The sequence below is a fragment of the Anabas testudineus genome, chromosome 12, assembly GCF_900324465.2.
Source record: "Anabas testudineus chromosome 12, fAnaTes1.2, whole genome shotgun sequence".
NCBI classification, from domain to species: domain Eukaryota; kingdom Metazoa; phylum Chordata; class Actinopteri; order Anabantiformes; family Anabantidae; genus Anabas; species Anabas testudineus.
In genome coordinates this window covers 12,953,476-12,973,475 of record NC_046621.1, presented here as the reverse complement: position 1 = coordinate 12,973,475, position 20,000 = coordinate 12,953,476, and the positions used below count along the sequence as shown (strand labels likewise).

At 44.3% G+C, this 20,000-nt stretch overlaps 1 protein-coding gene across 2 annotated transcripts in view; it reads left to right on the top strand.

Moving 5' to 3' along the window:
• Positions 1-20,000, top strand: part of LOC113158655 (T-lymphoma invasion and metastasis-inducing protein 2-like) — a 96,570-nt gene that overhangs the window by 21,607 nt on the left and 54,963 nt on the right. Inside the window, exon 1 of one of the 2 annotated variants that reach the window (XM_026354718.1) lies at positions 14,007-14,162. The exons of the other annotated variant lie outside the window; for it this stretch is intronic. The gene's annotated coding sequence lies outside the window, so the exon portion shown is untranslated. Of the gene's footprint in view, positions 1-14,006; positions 14,163-20,000 lie in introns of those variants that run through there. 2 annotated transcript variants of the gene reach the window in all.

Below are 20,000 nucleotides of genomic sequence, written 5' to 3'. Positions count from 1 at the left end.
CTTGTTCATTTCATACTTGTAGTGCTTTTCTGTTGAGACATACTTCTAGAAATCCATAGTCTGTTGTTCTCAGACCAAATGTCGACTACAGGAGTTGTAATGTTGAATAAAAATTGAAGGTGCATCAGAGTTTTATTGCTCCCATTGTCATGAATCCAGATTTAGGCTGATCAGGAACTTTTAAAACCACACCAACACTGCAGCTTCAATTTCAAGATCCAAATGCGACAGAGAATAATTAACCAGGCAGTCTAAACCAATAAACATGTATATGGGAACACACTGGCGGCCTAATGGTTCGTGTGCATGCCACATAACTGCAACATCCACAGTTCAAGTCCGGCCGGGACCTTATTTCCATATCACACCTTCTCTCTCTGTCCATGTTACCTGTCTGCCTCTCTACTGTCAAACTATCCAATAAAGGCTAAAATGCCAGAAAATAATCTTTAAAAAAAAAAAAAAAACATCGAAGTATCACTTATCCTCATTTTTCTCTCATAAAACACGTCGATTGTAGGCGCTGACATTTCAGGTAGTCCTTTTATTTGTTATCAACGTTTGAGACCTGCAATAGGGAAAGAAAACGCATCTAAATATTGGGGAAGAAGCCTCATGAGATCTGAGATGCTGAATAAAGGTCAACTCCATCCTGTCAGAACAGCTGAGTTGGTCCAAGCACATTCTTCAATGCTGACAACTTCTATATTAAAAAACATAAAAAGCAGCCATCTGGCACTTAATTCAGCAGAACAGAAGGGAAACCAGGGAATACACAGATGAGGGAGATGTGGAGGAGGTAGGAGAAGATGCGGTCTACCTCCCTCCAACCTGCACTGCCAGGGGACCCGGCTGCTACAGCCGGAGGAGGTGCTTACTCAGCACACACTAGCACGACTCTCTTATTTATACTCATTTATGGCCGTGCTGGTGTCAGAAAACACAAGCTAGGAGATTTATTTAAACAACAGCCTAGATTGTGTTTTTATTGATGCCATTTCAGCAATTTTTATTTAGAAAGAGAAACAATAGGATAATAGGAACAGTGTGCTGCATAATGAATAAACCTTCAGTTACACCCGACATGAATGCAAAGAAGAAATATATATATACTGTATATAAAAAAAAGTTATGCTTGGGATAAAGCATCGAGAGATCCATTCAGAGTTAAAGTTCAGTGCAAAAAAAAATCAAGTTTGTCGTCTTAGGATTCCCTCCATAAATTTCTAGCTCCCACCTGGCTCCGAAAGGCCTGGGCAGGCAGCCAGGTCTGGCCTCCTCCTGACCTCCCCGCAGAAAAGCGTGACAGGCTGAGACTTTGAATCAACCGCTATCTGCCCTGAAACAGACAAACATGTACACAGCAGTTGAACAGCAATAAAAATAAATCCTCTCTCTACAGAGGTCCAGCATCTTTCAGCCATGTATCTGTAGCAGGATGAAGGGCGTGTAGAATAAAATATCTTTATTTGGCTTTCAGATATGACCTAGGAATGGATTATGGTCTGATTTTGTGCATTGCTGCAAATTAGCAGTAGCCACAGTCATGATTCAGTGTAATCTTAGTGGTGCTCCTGTGCTAAGACATTTGCACATCACTGCCAGTTTGTACTCCTTAGAAACAGGATGGGCATTTAGGCGAGGATTAACTCTGTATGAGCAGTGAAAGAGAGTCCTAAACAGTAATGGCATGAAATGAACAAAGCACTGCTGAGCTCAGGTGAATGTGGAAGTGATTTCCACAGTGCTGGAGGTTAACTTGTTACTAGATTTACTATCACATGAGAGGAAACCATAAAATCACCTAGTTAACAGGACTAGTTGTGTGTTCCTGTGGTGATTAAAAGCACAGTGCAGCAGCAGTGTAATTACCACGTCTTACCATTTGAGGTCAGTGTGGTACCACAGCCCTCCTCATTGAGGCAGACAGACGAGCATGGCCTGTGCAGTCTGGGTTCTTGGAGTGCGACAGCTCAAAATCTGCAGTGCTCACCCCTGTTCCCTTCTGTGCTTCCATCTCACTGAGACAAATAAGAGCCCACCTGGACCAATGGCGAAGTCCGCACATGAAATCCCCTCCTTAGACACGACAACATGTCTCGGGGTAAAGACACGTGCACGGAAAAGTGCTGCGTGGCAGGATCTCCACGGCGCTACCTCGCTGAAATTAATTCCTCAGATACCTCTTACGCTACCTTTTCTGGATCGATAACGGGAGCGGTGTGAAAAATGGAATGAGGTCCTTTGAGTGTGCGGCTTGGCCTGTTTCTGCAGCTTCTCAGTTGCTGCATTCTTAATTGATTAAAGCTATTGATTAGGCCTCCAGACTAAATTCAGCCTCCTATCTGCCACAGCCAGATACCCAGATATCATATTCACACGCTGTGGAGTCTGTGCCAAGGGGAGAGAGACAGAGTGTTGTGGCTCCTCGCACAAATTCATGAGCATGAGAGTTTGAGGGGGAGAAAAAAAAAAACAAGCAATCTGTCTTGTGTTCACCTAGTTATGCAGGAGAGGAATCCCCTATCTCAGCTCACACTCTGCAACCACAGTAATTACTCACCACTGTGGGAGATGGCGTGTTCAAGAAGCCACCGCTTCCCTGGCTGTCCTTTATCGGATCCGGCACACTCCTCGTGTCCGTGCAGAGGTGTCCAAAGTTTTCCTTACCCAAGCACTGCAGGCCACACCCTGCTGTAAATCGGCTGAGGGACGCAGCCAGGTCACAGTGTTGTCCCCCCCCGCAAGTTAGAGCTGAAACCCTGGAGCTGCTAGTGGCGGAGCTCAGCTTGCTCAAGGGCACTTGTCAAAAAGTGAGCTCCTCAGGTTGTCACTTTGCTGCCCTGTTAAGACTAGTTTCATGAATTTCAGTTCATCCAGCCAGGAGGGAGGTTTATTTTTACTTTTTGCAGCATTCGTATGTTTCTTTTCTTGGGCTCCGTTTACAGGCAGACAGAGCTCCATTAAACACAGACTTTCGCTTTCCTAAATAGTGCTTTCCTCTTCTGCAGTGACGATCGCTCCATTTGTCACGCATCCCCTCAACTTTCATGGCAGTAGTTTATTTCATCCTCTCTTGGGTCAAATAAAGATTTGCTAGGAGGTGTGGACTTCTTCTATCGTGCCAGCAGCAGGAGGAGAGAAAGGCTGCGCTTGCTAAGTCGGTGGAGGTGTATGTGTGTGTGTGTGTTATCAGTGGTCTGCATGCTTGTCACTGAATACCTTTTCCTACACACATAACTTTGTGTGTATTGGCAATGTGTCAGCGGTGCTGCTGTGTGACCACAGTTGAACCCATTAGTGTGAACATGGTTTACACAAGCAGAGACAGTACATTCACATTTGAGGATTGATGTCTACAACTGTTGCCTAACTCTGTCAGTTAGTCTCTAATCTGCCCTGTTAGTGGCCCCTTTGCACAAACACAAATATCAGTAAACATACACGATCTGTTTACATGTCACTGTCTGCCCCCAAAATTCCTGTTTTCCCGAAGTGGCTGTCTCGGAATCATTAGACGGGTCTTTGTTGGTGCTTCTGCTTCTCATCTCAAACCGTTTGAGCTTATTGTGGCGTGAACGTGGGGTCGCTGGGACGTAAGAGATTAAAGGTCACCGCTGTTGGAGATGCAGGGAGGAGCCGGGGGGGGGATGAAGGAGTAGTCAAGGAGACAGCGATAAGCAGCAAACACCTTTCCTGACTTTGAGAGAGAGAGGATCCAGTCTGGATTCACGGCAGGCGGAGCTTTGCGTATTTGTGTGTGTAATCTGGGCGACCGGGGAGCTTATTAAATCTGCCAACACAAATGAGGAAGTATGTGTGTGTGTGTGTGTGTGTGTGTCTGTTTGTGAGAAAGAAAGAGGGGGGCTGGGAAGGGAGATGTGCAGGGAGAGAGGTGTGCCGAGATGCTGAGCAAGCAGCACGAGCGTTTGACAGCGCAGCACATTGTGCCTGGAAATGAGGGAAATTTTGGAAACATGAAATATATCAGCAAAGACAGGCAGGTACGGGCTGCGGCCTCCTGCTGTCAGTCTGAGACATTAACGCCGCTCCCGCTGGGGCGAGAGCGTGCACGTATTGCAGCCGCACGCGCTCATTTTAACCAACGTCTACATGCATCTGCAGCAATTTGCTGACTATTCCCTGCTCTCGTATGCAGCCACAGAAGGCGCGCGATAAAGCATCAGTCACACAGCCCAGAAGAAGCAGTGCAGACAGTTTATATCCACTTTGTTCTCCAGCAGTCTGTGTCACCTCCATGCACGTCCGTCATCGTCTCGAAAGGAAGACCCCATAAAAGCTGCTTATTAAAGGCTGACTCAGCGCCTTCCTGCAGATGTGACACCTGGTTCATCAACAGCCAAAACAAACCTCATTGTTTCCACTGAGGCTCACAGTGTGTGTGTGTGTGTGTGTGTGTGTGTGTGTGTGTGTCTGCCTGCCTACACATGCACAGCTCTGTTTGTTCACCCCAGGTCCCCTCTCGCACCCTTTCCCCGTGCTGTTTGTTAGCAGGAGCAGCTAGCTGGTAATTAGCCCTGAAGGCCTCCTCTCTGTCTGCAGGTTTGTTTACGATGGTAAGAAGCAGATTCCCTCCCGAGGGTCTGAGGTGTCAGTCAGAAGTGTGTGCACCAGAGACGGGAGAGGACGGTGTCAAATTAAAGATAGACGTGGAAATTCCCGAGTCATCAGAATCACGCAGGTGGAGGGGGGGTAATGGAAGAGGAAGCTGACAGGATCAAGGCGCTGTGATCAAACCGGGCGTCTTACTGATGCCTGAACTGTGTTCAGAACCAAACCGTGTGTTTGAAACACAGTCGGACGGCTTAAAAACACACTTTCTCATTTACGCCTGCCAGTGTGCGACCACGTAGGAAAGCTTTGGTCACATTCTCCCGGCGTCTGAGATACATTTCTCTGAGATGAATGAAATCTGTGGCACTATTCCCAGTTACTTTGCATAGTTTCTCTGGGGTATTTCCTCCGGAGAAAGTTGTTTCAAAAAAGTAGCTGGCTGTGAGGGTAAAATGACCCTTTACAGCTTTTATACAAAGAAATCCAAACTGAATGACGTGATGCAGAGAGCGTTTTGAGCACAGAGAAGGTTACACTCAAAATAAATTCAATAGATAGATTCAAAATAAACTGGTTTTAGCTGTTTCAGTCTTTGTTTTGTTGTTTCTTCCCCAAATTCATTTCTTACCATAAACCTGTCCAAAATTAAATAACACCATCCAACTTTCACATTAAAACTAGTCTTGTTTTGTGTTCATCCGTCAGAAAAAGACATTATGCGAGTGGCCAATATGTTTTTTAAAATACAAGATAAATGCAGTATAATGGCTGTTTTATCAAGCTGACACAGTTATTCTGATGGGAACAACTGCACTTTATCTACTAATGAATCCTAGAAATCTGAGTGTCCTGGACCATTAAGCTAATTAATTGAGATGAATTCTGCATGTTCCCATCACAAATCAACTTGTTTCCGAATGTTTCTTTAGTTATTTGAGTCTCGTGATACGTTTGTGGAATAAGGCTGTGACTGATTCTAATTATCACAGCCCAGGTAGAGTCTTATATGTGTTCTTTAAAGTTGGACGTCGCCTCTGTATTTTAAAAATGTAAATGAAGACTCTTCTGAGGCTCTGTGTGTAAAACAGGTTGCAGACAAATTTGTAAAAGAAGAGAGCCAGTGTCCTTCTCACCAGCAGTTAACCCTGTGTTGGGAGCATCAAACGTACCTCCCGCTGCTCCTCCAATCTGTTGAGTGTGTGTGTGTGTGTGTGTGTGTGTGTGTGAGACTTTGTCAATATCACCCACGAGGGTTCCCCTGCCATCCCGCTGATTGGGATTAAAGATTCATGATCATGTTTATTAATGACCAGCAGGCATCAGGGATCTCTAGGGTGTCACACACACACACACACACGCACACACACACACATGCATACACTGCGATCAAATACACACCTGTTTTTTTTTTTTCAGATTTACACTGTCTCTGATACACTTACACAAATCTTCTTCCGCTTCACACATCCTCACACACACTTTCTCTCGCACTCGCACACCGCCGCATATAGAGAGAAAGGAAAACACACATTTTCTGACCAAGTGGTCATGCTGTTCAGTTTGATAGTAAGGTCTGAAGTGTGTGTGTGTGTGTGTGTGTGTGTGTTTAACTATAGATCTGCTGGCCTGTTAAATAGACAGAGAGCAGATTTCCTGTCTCCGTGTCTCTCTGGACCGCCAGTATGAACTCTCCCAAGGGGTGGAGGGATGGACTGAGGACCTCGCTGAGAACATCTGTGACGGCCGGTCCCAGCAGAGACTGCAGTGTGACAGGGCCTATCGGCAGCAGATGTCACACCAGTGTGTGTGAGAGCGGGAGTGTGTGTGTGTAAAATCAGGGTTGAGAAGTCCATGACCTAGGGAAGACGTAGAGGAAGTGTTCTTTAACGCTCTCACACCACCTCTGTGTCTCTTTTATATTTTCTCTCCTCTTCCTTTTTAAGGAGATGTAGAAGTAAGAGGTGGGTAAACATCACCGACAAGTCATCTTATAGGTGCTACGACAAAATAAAATCAGTTGAAAAATGTTGACTAATGTTCCATCTACACGTTTCCACGGCTTTATCTTTCATTCCACGTCCCTTGCGCCATCCACTGACTCCGAGTCTTGTCCTGCTCTGATGTGATATAAAAACTGTACATGCTTCGCCCGCAGCCGCTGCAAATGAAATGACAAATGAGTGATGAGTGGAGGAGCGCTGATGCCGCACTGCTACACATCCCCTCGTCTGATTCTACATCTATTTTCTGTTCCCTCCATCTGTCCATGCATGAACTTTCCCTCCTTCCCCTCATGCTTTACTTTCATTGTTTACACCACCATTTGCGTCTCACCCCTCTCGTCCTGTGACTCGTGTTCTCTGCTCTCTGTCCTCTCTCCTTGCTGCCTTTTCTCCGCTCCCCAGTGAAGCGTGCTACGGTCTGGTCAGGTTCCCTGGCAGCTGAGCCTCTCAGTGGGAGCCACTGCCTTGATCATAAATCTAACAAAACCTGCACTTTGAAAAAAAAAAAAAACACTCACAAGTTATTTTTAGGTTTAATTTCCATCATATCCAGAGAGGTAAAAGAGAGCAGTTAGGTACCCTTCACAGCACGGGTATTCATCTTAGTGCAATTTACCACTCAATTGGCCAATGTACTTGTTAAAATGAAATTCAGACTTTACATTTATTATGTGACCTTGATAGAGCCACGTTGGCAATTTAGTATCTTCAATTTTAAATGTTTTTTTTTTTTACTTTTATTTGTTTTAATATATTTATGTTTGTAAATGTATTGTCAAAATATGCTGTAAATGTCTCCAGTGAAGTCACTTCCTGGAAAAAAAAAAGCTACATGAATACATACTGTACAGTACCTAAATAGACATAATACAATTTTTTTCCAGTCTGAATGAGAAAATATAAACTTATATAAACTCCTTTTGATCATTCAGTATTTGCAGTGTCTTCGAAAAACAAAGACAAATCACTAAAACCAGAGATTTAAGTCTGATGCACAAAATGTACAAAACTTTTGTACAAACTTTTTCATTTTGTAGCCAACAATAATCAAAAAGGGGTGAAGAGTGAGAACAAATCAAACATGCCAGCTGGACAAAATAACCGCAACATTTCATATGATGTGAATAAGTTCCATCACTGCATCGTCACATCGTAATCGTCGTAATTACAAGGTCAGCTACACAGGCAGAGGAAGCAATGTGCCAATTAGTGGTGTGTGTCAGCTGTAAAAGAGGTCTCACAATTACTTTTTAATAAGCGCTTTGTGGCTTTTATTGTATTTGATGTGGATTCAGGCGTCTTTATACTTTTATATTAGCCTGACATAGCTGATGTAGCCTGCATTTAGAGTCCGACACTACAATCATCTACTGTTCAGTTCGACCTCGTCTGTGTGGCATCTGGAATCACAAGATCTAAACAATGTGAAATATTCTGTGACCTGGAGCCTTTATAGAAAGATCCGATCTCCTGCAGCTCTCCAGCACAAGAACACACGAGGCTGTTGTGTTGCATTATTTCACATTATGTACTTTATCAGTGTCACTCTCCCATGTTGTCCTCTGAATAGCTGCAAACGCTCCGTCCTTTTTTCGAGCGGGCCCCAACCGTCACACATTCACACTTCGTTGTCGAATCACCCACACACATGCACCACCGAGCACAGGAGAACTAATCCCATTTCACAGCCCAAATGAGAAGAGTCTCACTTGTGCACATCCATTAGCTATTATTAGCTAAATAGGCTAATAGGTGAAGGCACAAACGTGTGTGTGTGTGTGTGGGGGGGGGGGGGGGGGGACAAACACCAAGAGAGACCTGCTGCCGTGAAACGGAAACGTGTTGAAGGCTTTTCTTTTGTTCACAGGTCTCCCACGCGAAGACACGCACAATAATGGAGTGCACGTCTTTTTTGAACTGGAACTACTTTTAAAGCTTAAAATATGTAAGCCTATATCTTTGTGGCACGAAGCACAATGGCTCCTTTAATATGCACTTTATAGCAAGTAAGCTTCCTCATTAGCTGATGATGCATGGAGCACGTATGGGAAACGGCTCATTCTTGTATTGTAACCTGCACACCGGCCTCATCCCGCTGCTTATGAGCCCAAAACACAGACACAAAGTGGGAAATATAAGCTTACAAAGTACAAAAGCCAACCCATTGTTGCCGTGCACGCCTTCATGTGGGCTTGAAAAACAAACCAGTCCAGACTGTTTGGTGGGGAGAGGTATCAGCTTTCCGTTAACAGCTCCCGGTCATTCATTTCCTACTTTGTTTAAAACTTGAGCTGCCAGAGAGAGACAACCGTCTCCTTTGGGTTTGGTGCTTTTCTATTACGTCCAGTCCGTCTTGCTGGTAGGTGATGACTTTGCAGCAATGAACCGGTGGAGTGTTTCTAATTAAGAAAGTGAAATGAGCAGATTTTAACAAGGTAATTTTAACAACCCTCACATGGGTGTGAAAGTGCTTCTCAGCAGGGGAGCCTGGAAGTAATGGGTGTGGGAACGGTGTATCGCCCGGTTCGCCATAGGGACGGTCCTAATTGAGCAGTAAGAGTCCATTTGTTTGTGACACTTTCAATAAAGTAATGCCGGGGATCCATAAAGGCCGGCGATATCACAGTCGTGGCTGCAGCTCACTGTGCGGTTGAACGTTGTAATTAACACATCTGTCATCCCCTGCCTTCCCAACTTTGTGCTCCAAGTTGTTTGTGTCTGAGCGGTCTGACTTGTTTTCAGTTTGTCTGTCGCCCTCATTGAATTAGAATGAGCAGAATTTAGCCACAGCGCCGGCTCAATACAAATCACATTACACTTCCGAGTGAATGATCGCATTTGCAGCTCATTGGACTCAGCCTTTACCGTTTTTACTGAATAGGCCTTTTGAATTGTACAGTGTACAGTTTGCTGGCTTGTAATATGTTTTTCTCATTTGACTTCATTTAAGCTTATGATAACTCAATCAGATGTCCCTGTGTTTGCTCTTGATTCCTCTCCGCTGGCCTCTGGCTGCAGGGCTGTGGTTGTAGTCATTCGACCAGGAGTAAAGAGATTTGCAGCAGCTTAAACTGTCACGCCAGCCCAGAGCTAAAGACTGCTTCCTTATTCTCTTTCAGTGAGTCTGTAAAAGACGAGGCTTGTCCAGTCCTGATCTTTCTTTCATAAAGCGATCTCCCCACAGTCTCTCAATCATTTATATCCTTTAGCTTCTCATGTGGAATATATTTGGCTACTTTGGCAACTTTGTCATTGTCAAATCTGCCCTACATTCGGTTAAAAGAGATGTAAAAATGGGCACTTGTGTGTTTTCTCGGGTGAATTTTTAGTTTGAGGTCTGATGTCACGCTGCCTCCACGTCAAGCTGTCCTCCATCGGCTCATCAGTCATATTTTCTCTCTCCATGTTTGGACATGGCACAGTGCAACCGTGTGCCAGACCTGACACGGCCTGATGGGAAGACAAACATGGGCTTTTTTTTTTTTTTTTTTTTTGGATAAGCAATTTTCTTGTCAGTCTCAGTACACAGTCGCTCGCTGTAAAAGGCCAGAGAGAAAATCGAGGCAGCAGAACGTAGAGTTGGAGATAACTTACTGTATGTGGGCCATATTGCCTTAGAGGAATTGGTAAGAGGTAGAAATTCAGTGTAGATAAAAAACAGTGGCTTAAATGGATAAAGACAAGACTGCTTGTAGACTGTGGTTTGTGAAGCACTGGGGCCTCGAGGGATGTGGTAAAACTATAGAGCAGATTTCAGTATTTCACACAACAGATGCTCATATGTATCCACACAGCTTATCTGAGCAAGCGAAACACTGGGTTGTGTTCTGGATATGCTGTATGTTAAGTGAACATATTCCGATGTGGGTTTTATACCCTGTATGGATAATGGGAAAGTTAGGATTATGATTTAACAACCTTCAGCTGTTGTTCTTGCCTCACATAGACATGATGGTTTGAATAAAAACCTGGCGTGTGTGCTGCATAAAAACCTGTCACCCCTCGAACCAAACCCCCTCAGTGACAGGTTGCATGTGTTTTTCTTCTCAGCTTTCCTTTCTACAGGTAACATGGATATAAATAACTACATAAATACCGTGGAGCAGAAAGTGTTTCTTTTCTTTTATCGTGATGACTAACTGATTCCATGATGCCGTCTTTATTTGATTAGTCTGAGAGGTGCAGATATCCCTTAACTGACTGAACTGACTGTGCTCTTACCTTGAAATGACTCATTTGGCAGAGAACACTGTATACCCTGAATTACTGTAACAAGCAGTACAAGCAAATATAGCGAGTATGCAATACATATTGCAGACGTAGCCTCCCTTGTTGCTTTTTTTTAGCTCTATCTTTGCCTTACAGTCACTTCCTCCTAGTCATTAAATGGCCATCTACACATACAAGGACACAAAAACCTAATTCAACCCTTCGCTCCGTCACACCCTTGTGAGAGTTTCCACACCTAGAACTCAAGTAATCAACAGCTCGGGCACATCCACCGCCACCCCCACCCTTCCCTTGCCCTGAGTTCCCACTCCAATACAGCCATACAGGCTTATATATTCTCCTGCACCGACTGCTCTGTCATGCATCTACCTGCTCCATCAGCCATCACCTTCCACTCCTCTACTGCTGCACAAAATGAAACTGTAGGAGATGGTTGAGCCATTTTCAAAGGTGCATAGTTCAAAGACTTCATTCAAAGGACAGTTCTTTTTTTTATTTTTATCTAACACTACCGAGTTCACATGTGCAGAGGGTAAATGCAGAGGGTTAATTCTCTGCCTGTTCCTTAAAAGTTGAATAGCACTGGTGTGAGAGTCTGGCTGCTGGGACACACAGTTCACTCGTTGTCATCATTGATTTCTCATTAGTTGAGCCCTCAGGAGTCTGCGAGCTATCACTTGGATCAGACCTGTCGTGTTCAATTAAAAGCCATTTCAAAATGGCCTGGCTTTTTCATACCTTATCTTCGCCCGGGCCCTTCTATCGCCTTTCCTGTGTAATCTGTTTGTGGTTGTGGATGCTGTAGAGTTGGCTGCTGTATTTAGAAACAAGAAAGGAGTTGTTTCAGGGTGTGGTGTGAGAATGTCTGATTATAACTCTCCCTTTGTCTGCTTCATGCACACACACACACACACACACCTTATGACAACTCCTTCTTTGTGTTTCTGGACATTTTTTTTTTGTCCTTACAAAAAAACATCTTCACCTCCAGACAACCGCAAAACAGCTTCCACACCAGCCTGCTAGCCTTTGTTCAACTGTATGAGACAATTATCTCCCAGACACACTGTCCCATTAAAAGCTACATGACAAATGAGTGGGGCAATTACATGTGGATACTGCACAGGCCGGCCCTCACAGCTCAGCACCTCATATAGTGGTAATAATGGCTGGATCACACTGTATAATGGGCAGCAGTGAGAAGAGTGAGAAAAATCGCTTAGCAGGGGCTCTGCTGTCCCCCTTCTCTTCTCACACATACACACAAACACATACAATTACTATGTCGACCCTCATCAGTGTGGCCATGATGGCAGAACAACGTGAGAGAGCGTCAGGGTGGCTGGATCAGACGTGTTGAGAAGCCTCATTTATGTGAAGGAGAAGATACTGAGGTGTTGATAAGTGTGTGTTCATGTGTGTGTGAGCCCATACCTGCCTGTCTATCAGCGGCGGGTTTATTTTGGGTCAGCAGCTAAAAAGAAAATGCTGCATGAGTTCACTGTCTCCCTGCTCCTTGCTATGTTTTAAGGCAATCTAATATTTCAGCTTTCACTGTTGCTCTACCAGTCCTTTGTATATTTGTGGAAAAAGCCCAGTCAGGGGTGTCACAAGAGAAACCGGTAGACAGACAGACAGAGATGGCAGGATGTCCATCAGAGCCAATTATGTTTAATGAGATGTCAAGTGACCAGAGTTCCTGATAGCTGCCAGATGTCACAGAGAGTGTCTGTGTGGCAGGAATATATCCAGAATGCAGCACTGAACATCACAGACTGGGTGAGGATGTGTAGCACTTCACTGGTAAGACTGGTGACATTCGCCCAGGGGATCGCTGCAGTGATTGTGGTTCAACACGGATGTACTTCCTGACAAACAAACAGTTTTTAATCAGTTTAGAACATTTTCATTTATAGTGATTTGTGCCAGCTCACAAGTTCACTTGCTTGTTTAATGCATAATCCTTTGACATCCCTGCAGATGATGCATTATGTTGATTTCATAACAATGTGATGCTCTAAGTGGGGCTGAATACCCCTTGGCTAACTAAAAGTGAGGTAGAATGAGATGCTGCTTGTTATGTAGACAGATCGGTGCATGATGAAAGGAGCAGAGCATTACAGTATCTGCTGCTACAATGAGCTACAGAGAGATAGGCATCATCATATGGGCTCCCACTGCAGCAGCTGTAAAGAGGCTGATGTAGATTAGCTGGGTCTAGCCAAGCCGACACGCCTGGTCAAAGAGCCACATTACAAAGCACAAGGTTTACGAGCATTGCAAAGGAGATTGCAGGAAGGAAGCCTGGTCACCCCAACTCTGTTATCAAGGTGTGGAGGCATTTTAATGCAATTGACTGCAAAAAGGGAGATAAAATGAAATGGAGCCATGAATACTTCAGGTCAAAGAAAAACAATGGCCACCCTCTTTGCGTGCACGGTGTTTCATTGTCTGAGGAGACCAAACTTGTTTCATATCACCCTGCTTATCAGTTCATTAGTCCGTGTCATAGACAGGCTTGTTATGCAAAATATGTCCATCTTGTTCCCCTTTGAGATTCTTCGACAACCACCACACCACAAGCTATTACAAGTTCCAATCTTGCAATGGATCTTTCCATTAGCAATGTTAGAAATCTCAGTGGGATGTTGAATGGGCTTTTTCTTAATCCTGGTACAGATCCTGCTAGTTCAGGTTTCTAGTATCTTTTGTTGATCCTACATTTCCCACAATGCACTTTCGGTTGATGACGCCAGGCTTTATAAGTCTGAAGACCAAGCAAAATAACCCTGGTGACATGGTTTATTTATTCATTGCATCTATGCAGAGCGCCTTTAAAATCACACACTGATAGTCAACAGCTATTTAAAGCCTGGGTTGCAGTCCCACTGGAGAATAGGTTGAACTGTGTGTGAGCACTGGGTGGAATCGTTGTGTAATTAAAATCATACTTTGATTTGCTAAGGACCCGCACATGTCTACGAGAGGACCGTAAAGTTCCACGAACCACAGTTTGAGAACCCCTGATTTGGCAGCTTTTTTTTTTTTTTTTTATCATGCACTGACAGAAAATTTTCGCGAGTCCTCCGGTACGTGAGCACACGGACCCCCCCACCCCCACCCCCACCCCGTGTGAGTGGCCGTGGGAAGGAGGAGTTTAACCCCACATTGTCTGGGAGGAGCCCGCAGTCTCCTGGCGCTGCGTCCCAGGAAGGGTCGGTGTGGAAACGGAGGATCGCTGGAAGTACGCTCCAAGACAAAGCGATCTCTGTGTCTCTGCTGGATGCTGCTGTTTTAATGGGAGGGTTGCGAGGATATTGTGAGAAGTATGTCTACTAGAGGAAAGATTAGCCGGTAAGTTGCAGGCAAAACTTCTAGCGCAGTCACGTTGGCTCATTAGACTTCGTTTGGTTATGTGCGCTGTGCGCGCAACGCGTCACGGCATTAACACAAAGTTTGTGTTGAAAAGTTTGTCTACTGAATGCGAAATGAAATCATCGCATGGTTAATGTATCTGCAGCAGCTGTGGCTCAAACGATTTTCCTGCCAAAAAAAAACTAAAACAAAACAATGAATGGCGATTTAAACCGTTTCATAGTGAACAGGCGTCTTTATTGTAGGAGCGCAGCGTGGGCCAGTGTGTATTATAGCTATTATGTAGTGCTTTGTCCTTTTAAAATGTATAATTATGTGAAATGAAAACTGCCATTATGAATTTTCTTTAAGATATCTGTTATTCAGTAATTGTTGTTCACACCCTGGCTGCATGTGCTGCCTTGGAAATGAATTAAAAATCCCACTAAACCAAAGGTATTTTGGTTTTCATTCCACTGGAATGAAAACACAATGGATCACTGTGCCTTCAGTTGTTAAGCATGTAGCAGTGACACTTTTAAAGAGGCTGCTTATCGCTTCTCTTTCTTCCCTCTGATTTATGAACTGAGAAACTGGGAGCATTGATCATTCCTGTGTGTGTGTGTGTGTGTGTGTGGTTGCGATTAACCCTCCATTTGTATTGTTGTTTGGCCGTGTGCTGGGGTGGAAGGGCTCTCTAGCCACATGCAGAGGCCCCAAAAGGAACCCGGGACCCCTGAAGTGAAGGGCCTGCCCAGAAGCAAACAGAGCAATAGAGCAGGAGGAAGGGGCCGGGCATGCCTTTTGGCACGGTGCGCCCTCTTTAATGGAAACCCACCTAAGAAGGTGTCAGTCTGATTGTCCTGCTTACACTGCATGCTGCCAGGGAGGATTTTAATAATGAACACACAAGCTAATGTTTGACTTAAAGAGTCTGACGGGCCTGGAGGTTGGATCCCTCCAGTATTATTGCAGATGTTTCTTGGTTCAACCGTGAGAAAATGTGGTATGATATTCAGAATTAATCCAAGAACTTAATATGTAATCAGGAATTAGGCTCAGCCCAACATGCCCAACATGAGAGTAACAGAAAAGGCACTTAAGAATGACTCGTGTTTATGTCTTTGGAGGGGAACATGCTGTGTGATTGGTTTGTATTTCGCCAAGCCTTTCAACCGTCTCGTCTGTTTAATGGACTAAACAGAAATGGTTATTTACTTAGATAATTGCTGTTTTTCTCATGTGCGACCCCTGCTTCTTCTACCACACATCAGTAACAAAATCACTGGGTCAGAAGCTGTGGCACCATATGCATATTTTGGTCTTGGCGGTTCACATTTTTGTGGCAAATAGATCCTCAACCATGAGGAACATTATATTTTTACTATTCTGTTTTTCTCCGGGTTGGGACGGGGTCTTGAACCAGAGTGATAATTATAGAGTTTGACCCATAATTTAGTGGAAAACGTTATCATTTTGCCTGTTCGCTCTTTCCTTTTGTCACACAAGTTGTGCATTATGTCTTTCTACTGGCAGGACAGTCGGTTGTTTACCAGTGACAAAAAGGAAATGCAATGCTTCTCCTCTCTGGGTGGCACAGAGTGGCTTCACGTGCCTCTACAGCTCATTACTTGTCTAATTTAAGTTGAAGGACTCGGTAACATCATGAAACGGTGACATAATAACCACGGGAGTGATCTGTTTTGAGGTTGGTTAATTTGCTCTGTGTAACTTTGTGGAATTATGCAAACAAGAGCAGTCTGTTGTGGAGAATTGACGCTTGTTGTATTTGATACTTTAATGCAGTACGTGAACAGGGACCTTCACAGAGTAGGGAAAAAACTTGGAAACCATTCTCTGCTCCTCAGGCTGTGTGTGAGTGCCCATTGTCATTAATTGTGAAGTGCTAGCACACTGGCCAAGTACCGCCAATGTTTCATGTCTTCTTCCCGGCACATTTTTCTCCATATAAGGTGGCGTGCATGTGACTTATCAGGCATGGGTAACATCTGTGCTTATTGTCACACAGGGATGAAGGACTTACTGAGTCTAGGTAGAGAGGTACAGCAGGGGGAAACCACAGGGGCTGCATATGGCTGGTGCATCTTCCAGACAAAGGGACGTGAAACGGATTCAACTGGAATTTCTTTTTTCTATTTCACACCATATTCACTGCTGGATTACAGTGAAGTGCCCTTTCAAGGCCTCTGTCTCAGTATAGACAGTCCAGTCAGGCAAGCATGATGGTGGCTTGCATGCTTCTATTTCTTACTTCTGTGGTTCAGATTATATTTGGCTTTCAAAGTGTTTGCTGGTAGCACATGGTCAGCAGCAGCTAGAGTGTTTGCTATAAAAAGCAGGTGAACTAAAAGCTGGTGTTGACAGCATCTTGACCAAGAGTTGTAATTTGCTACCGCAATAACTGAGACGCCAACCAAAAGACACGTGGCTGGCTCTGACCCCTTCCGGGTGCACAAAACTACAGGTTAGAGAACTAGGACCAACACAACATTTACATTCACTGCTCTGTCTTAGCTGAACTCTGACATATACAGTGAATAAAAGGGGTGCATTCTACTTTGTGTGATGCATAATTCAATGATTCTGAATATAACTTGTTTTCCTTTGGCTAAGACGCACGTACTTTGGGAGATTTGTTTAGTCGCGTGCACTTTGTGTCTCTGCTCCAGGATCCCCCCCGCCCTTCTGCGCAAACAGGGACCTTCTGTCCACCTTAGGGGAGCAAGCTGATGTCATCCAGCTTAACCACTGCACCATGTTTGTCTTAACAACTGCAACTTTCAGATCTTGAGGAGATTAATACAAGCCGAAATTGCACTGCACCCCTTCTGGGTCACCTGCTAAAGAATTGCATGTGAGGCTTGCAAAGAAAATGAAGATTAAATGGTGGCAGGAGCTTTAACAAAGTGTCAAATGAGGTGTCGGATTAGGAGTTACCTTTGCAGATAATTAGGGTGTAGGTGAAGAAGGGAGCGAGAGTCCTCTTAAAGTGCCAGACAACCTCACCTTTGATTCAGACTTTCATTAACCTCACAGAAATAACTGCATGACATGCTATTACCATTTTTTATTGATGATCGTATAAATCAGATGGCAATTGGTGGACACGAGGCAAAAAGCCCCCAAGGCAGCAGTTGAGTAGTGGTGCATATAATTCCTGAAAGCCTACCAGACGACATACAATATTTCAGTCTGGGGGAAGGTGCTGTTTCAGCACTGTGAAATTGATAGTGATTTACAAACTGTGGATGCACAAGACGTAGTTCAATTATCAAAAGGAATATACAAAAAGAGATGACAAAGTACTGCGTACACAAGCTACTGATATTGATATAAGACTTGATAGCTTATTAATTCCGCTGCAATGGAGAACTGGGAGAGTGTGTGATCTTTTATGACCAAAGCACATTTCTGTTGTAGGCAAAATTCAGCGTGTGCCTTTGATTATGAATTCAAGGTAGGAACAGTCATGTTGCTTCATGTCTCTGCCATGTGAACGGTGCATGCGTACATGGTAGACGTGTGTCTTCCTGAGAAACATCTTTGAACAACGGCACGTGTTGGTTCTTTCTTCAGACCGTCAACTTCCCTGTTTGTGTGGACATACCCCACTCTTTCTTTTTCTTCACCCCCCACTCGGTGACTCTAAGCCTGCCCTAGAGGTCAGTCCCTACAACAATAGAAATTGTGATTGATCTGCCCCACCTTGGGTCCAGTTAACCATTAGGCCTCACTTACTATCTGTGCCCTATTGGAAAGGCAAACACAGCTGGCAAACATAGGCCGAAGTGCTTGGTCCTGGGATGTTGAATTGGCGCCATGTGTATTCTTTTGTCCGCTATGATGGATTGAGCCAATTCTGGGTACACATTTACTTAAACACATGCCCACCTGCTCATCAGTGGGCGGAAATCGTCTGTATTTTTGTTTTTCGATGAAAGCTAATGGACCCGCCCTCTTCTGATGTATTTTCTACAACACCTAAAGCTATGAGGTTGATCTGCTAACATACAGTATTTCAAGGCATCTGTCTTGGTGTAGACAGTCCAGTTGGGAAAGCATAATAGTAACTTGCATGCTTCTATTTCTTACTGCTGTGGTTTAGATTATATTTGGCTTTCAAAGAGTTTGCTGGTAGCACATGACCACTAGTCTCTGGAGCTAGTGAAGTAAAACTTAACTAAAAGCTGGTGTTCACCACAAAAGCTGGTGTTGAGACCATTCATCGTTTGTTAAACAGTCAAAGCTGTGTGTGGTATTAATTGTCTGTGAAAGATGGATGCGGCTTTTATGGTTAAATGTCATTATGGTGTACAGATTTCTGCATCAGTTTCCCAATTCAATATGATTCCAATCAATAAATGATTAATCCTATAACCACAGAGGTGTTAAGAGCAAATGAAAACGAATGTTGTGACGTACACAAATCTATCACGGACCACACATGGATCCAATTGTACCCTATATTCCATTAATCACAGTCTACTTCTAGGAGCCATATATCAGTCATCACAACACAAAATTGGTATAACTCTGCAGTCATGCAAGATATTGATGTTGTTTCCCTTCTTTTGCTTACTCAGTAGCTCGCTCCGCTGAACTGTGTGGAACGTGCCATGCCCTTATCTGCACTGTTTCCTGGGCTTTGCGACAGACATGAAGTGCTTTGGAGAGTCTTTGGCAGCCGATGTATTTGTGTTATGTTGAGGAACATTTTCGGGCTCATTAGCACTTCTCTCCCCGTCCAGCCCTCTTCCCTTCTTTTGCAGTTGGTGGTTTGATCTCTGAGCGAGATAATCTCTCTTCTCCACTTCTCAGTCTCCTGGCTTTGTCGTGCTGTTTCAGTCATTGGGCGTCTGGCCAGGGTAAACAGAAACAGGGTGCTGATTGGTTTACGTCACTGGCAATCCTGGCATCCACTCAGTGTACACGGTCAATTAAAGTTTTCTTGAAAATCCTTTTCTCCAAACAGGTAAATGTATCCAAATAAACTGTTTCCTGGGGTGATATCAATGTCTAGGCACATTTTGCTGACGGGTCTCAGTTGACCGTAGGAAAATGCACCAAATGTGGCTGAAGGGAGTTGTTAAGTGTGTTAAGATAAGGACACAGAAACAGTTGTTGTATTGACATTTTATCAGTTTAATCTGTTTTCGAGTCCACCCCTGTGCAATAGTGGCAAAATCATGTAAAATACGCATGGCGTCGTCCATGTAATGGAAACTGAGTGGTGTACTTGCCGGGCAGCAGTAGCAGAGTCAGTGTGTGTGTGGGCTTGATTATTTTTGCAGCCAATACATGATCTCCACTTAACTTAAGGTTCACTCTGTGGCCCGTTGGGGGACCAAAATGCTCACTGGCTGTCTGGCTCTCTACTCCACCCCTGCTGCACAGTCCATGTCAGGTAGTCATTGGGCGCAGGTGGAAAGGACTTTCTGGACCAAAATGAATTGCTCCTTTCTAACAAACTCCCAGTCAGCACACACACACACAAGGGCACAGCATTTATACAAAGTCAAGAAGGTCAGCTAGAAAATTTCTCAATGTGTTGATGCCAAGTCGGGCAGATTACATGTCTGCAGGTCTCTACCCAGCTTGTTGCAACCTGGGACACGTCTGCAATATTAATACAGCTCCTTCTCCTCCTGTGCCAAAGCAGATGCCACCAGTCTCTCATAAATGCCGCTTTTTAAAAGTTTTAACAGGCCAGCCAGGGTTCACAGCCATGTCAGATGATTATCAAACCTTGCCACTCACAAGTTAAGTGGCATGAAAGCGAATCTTCAGACCTCATGTTGTGATGTTGGAGAACAGAGA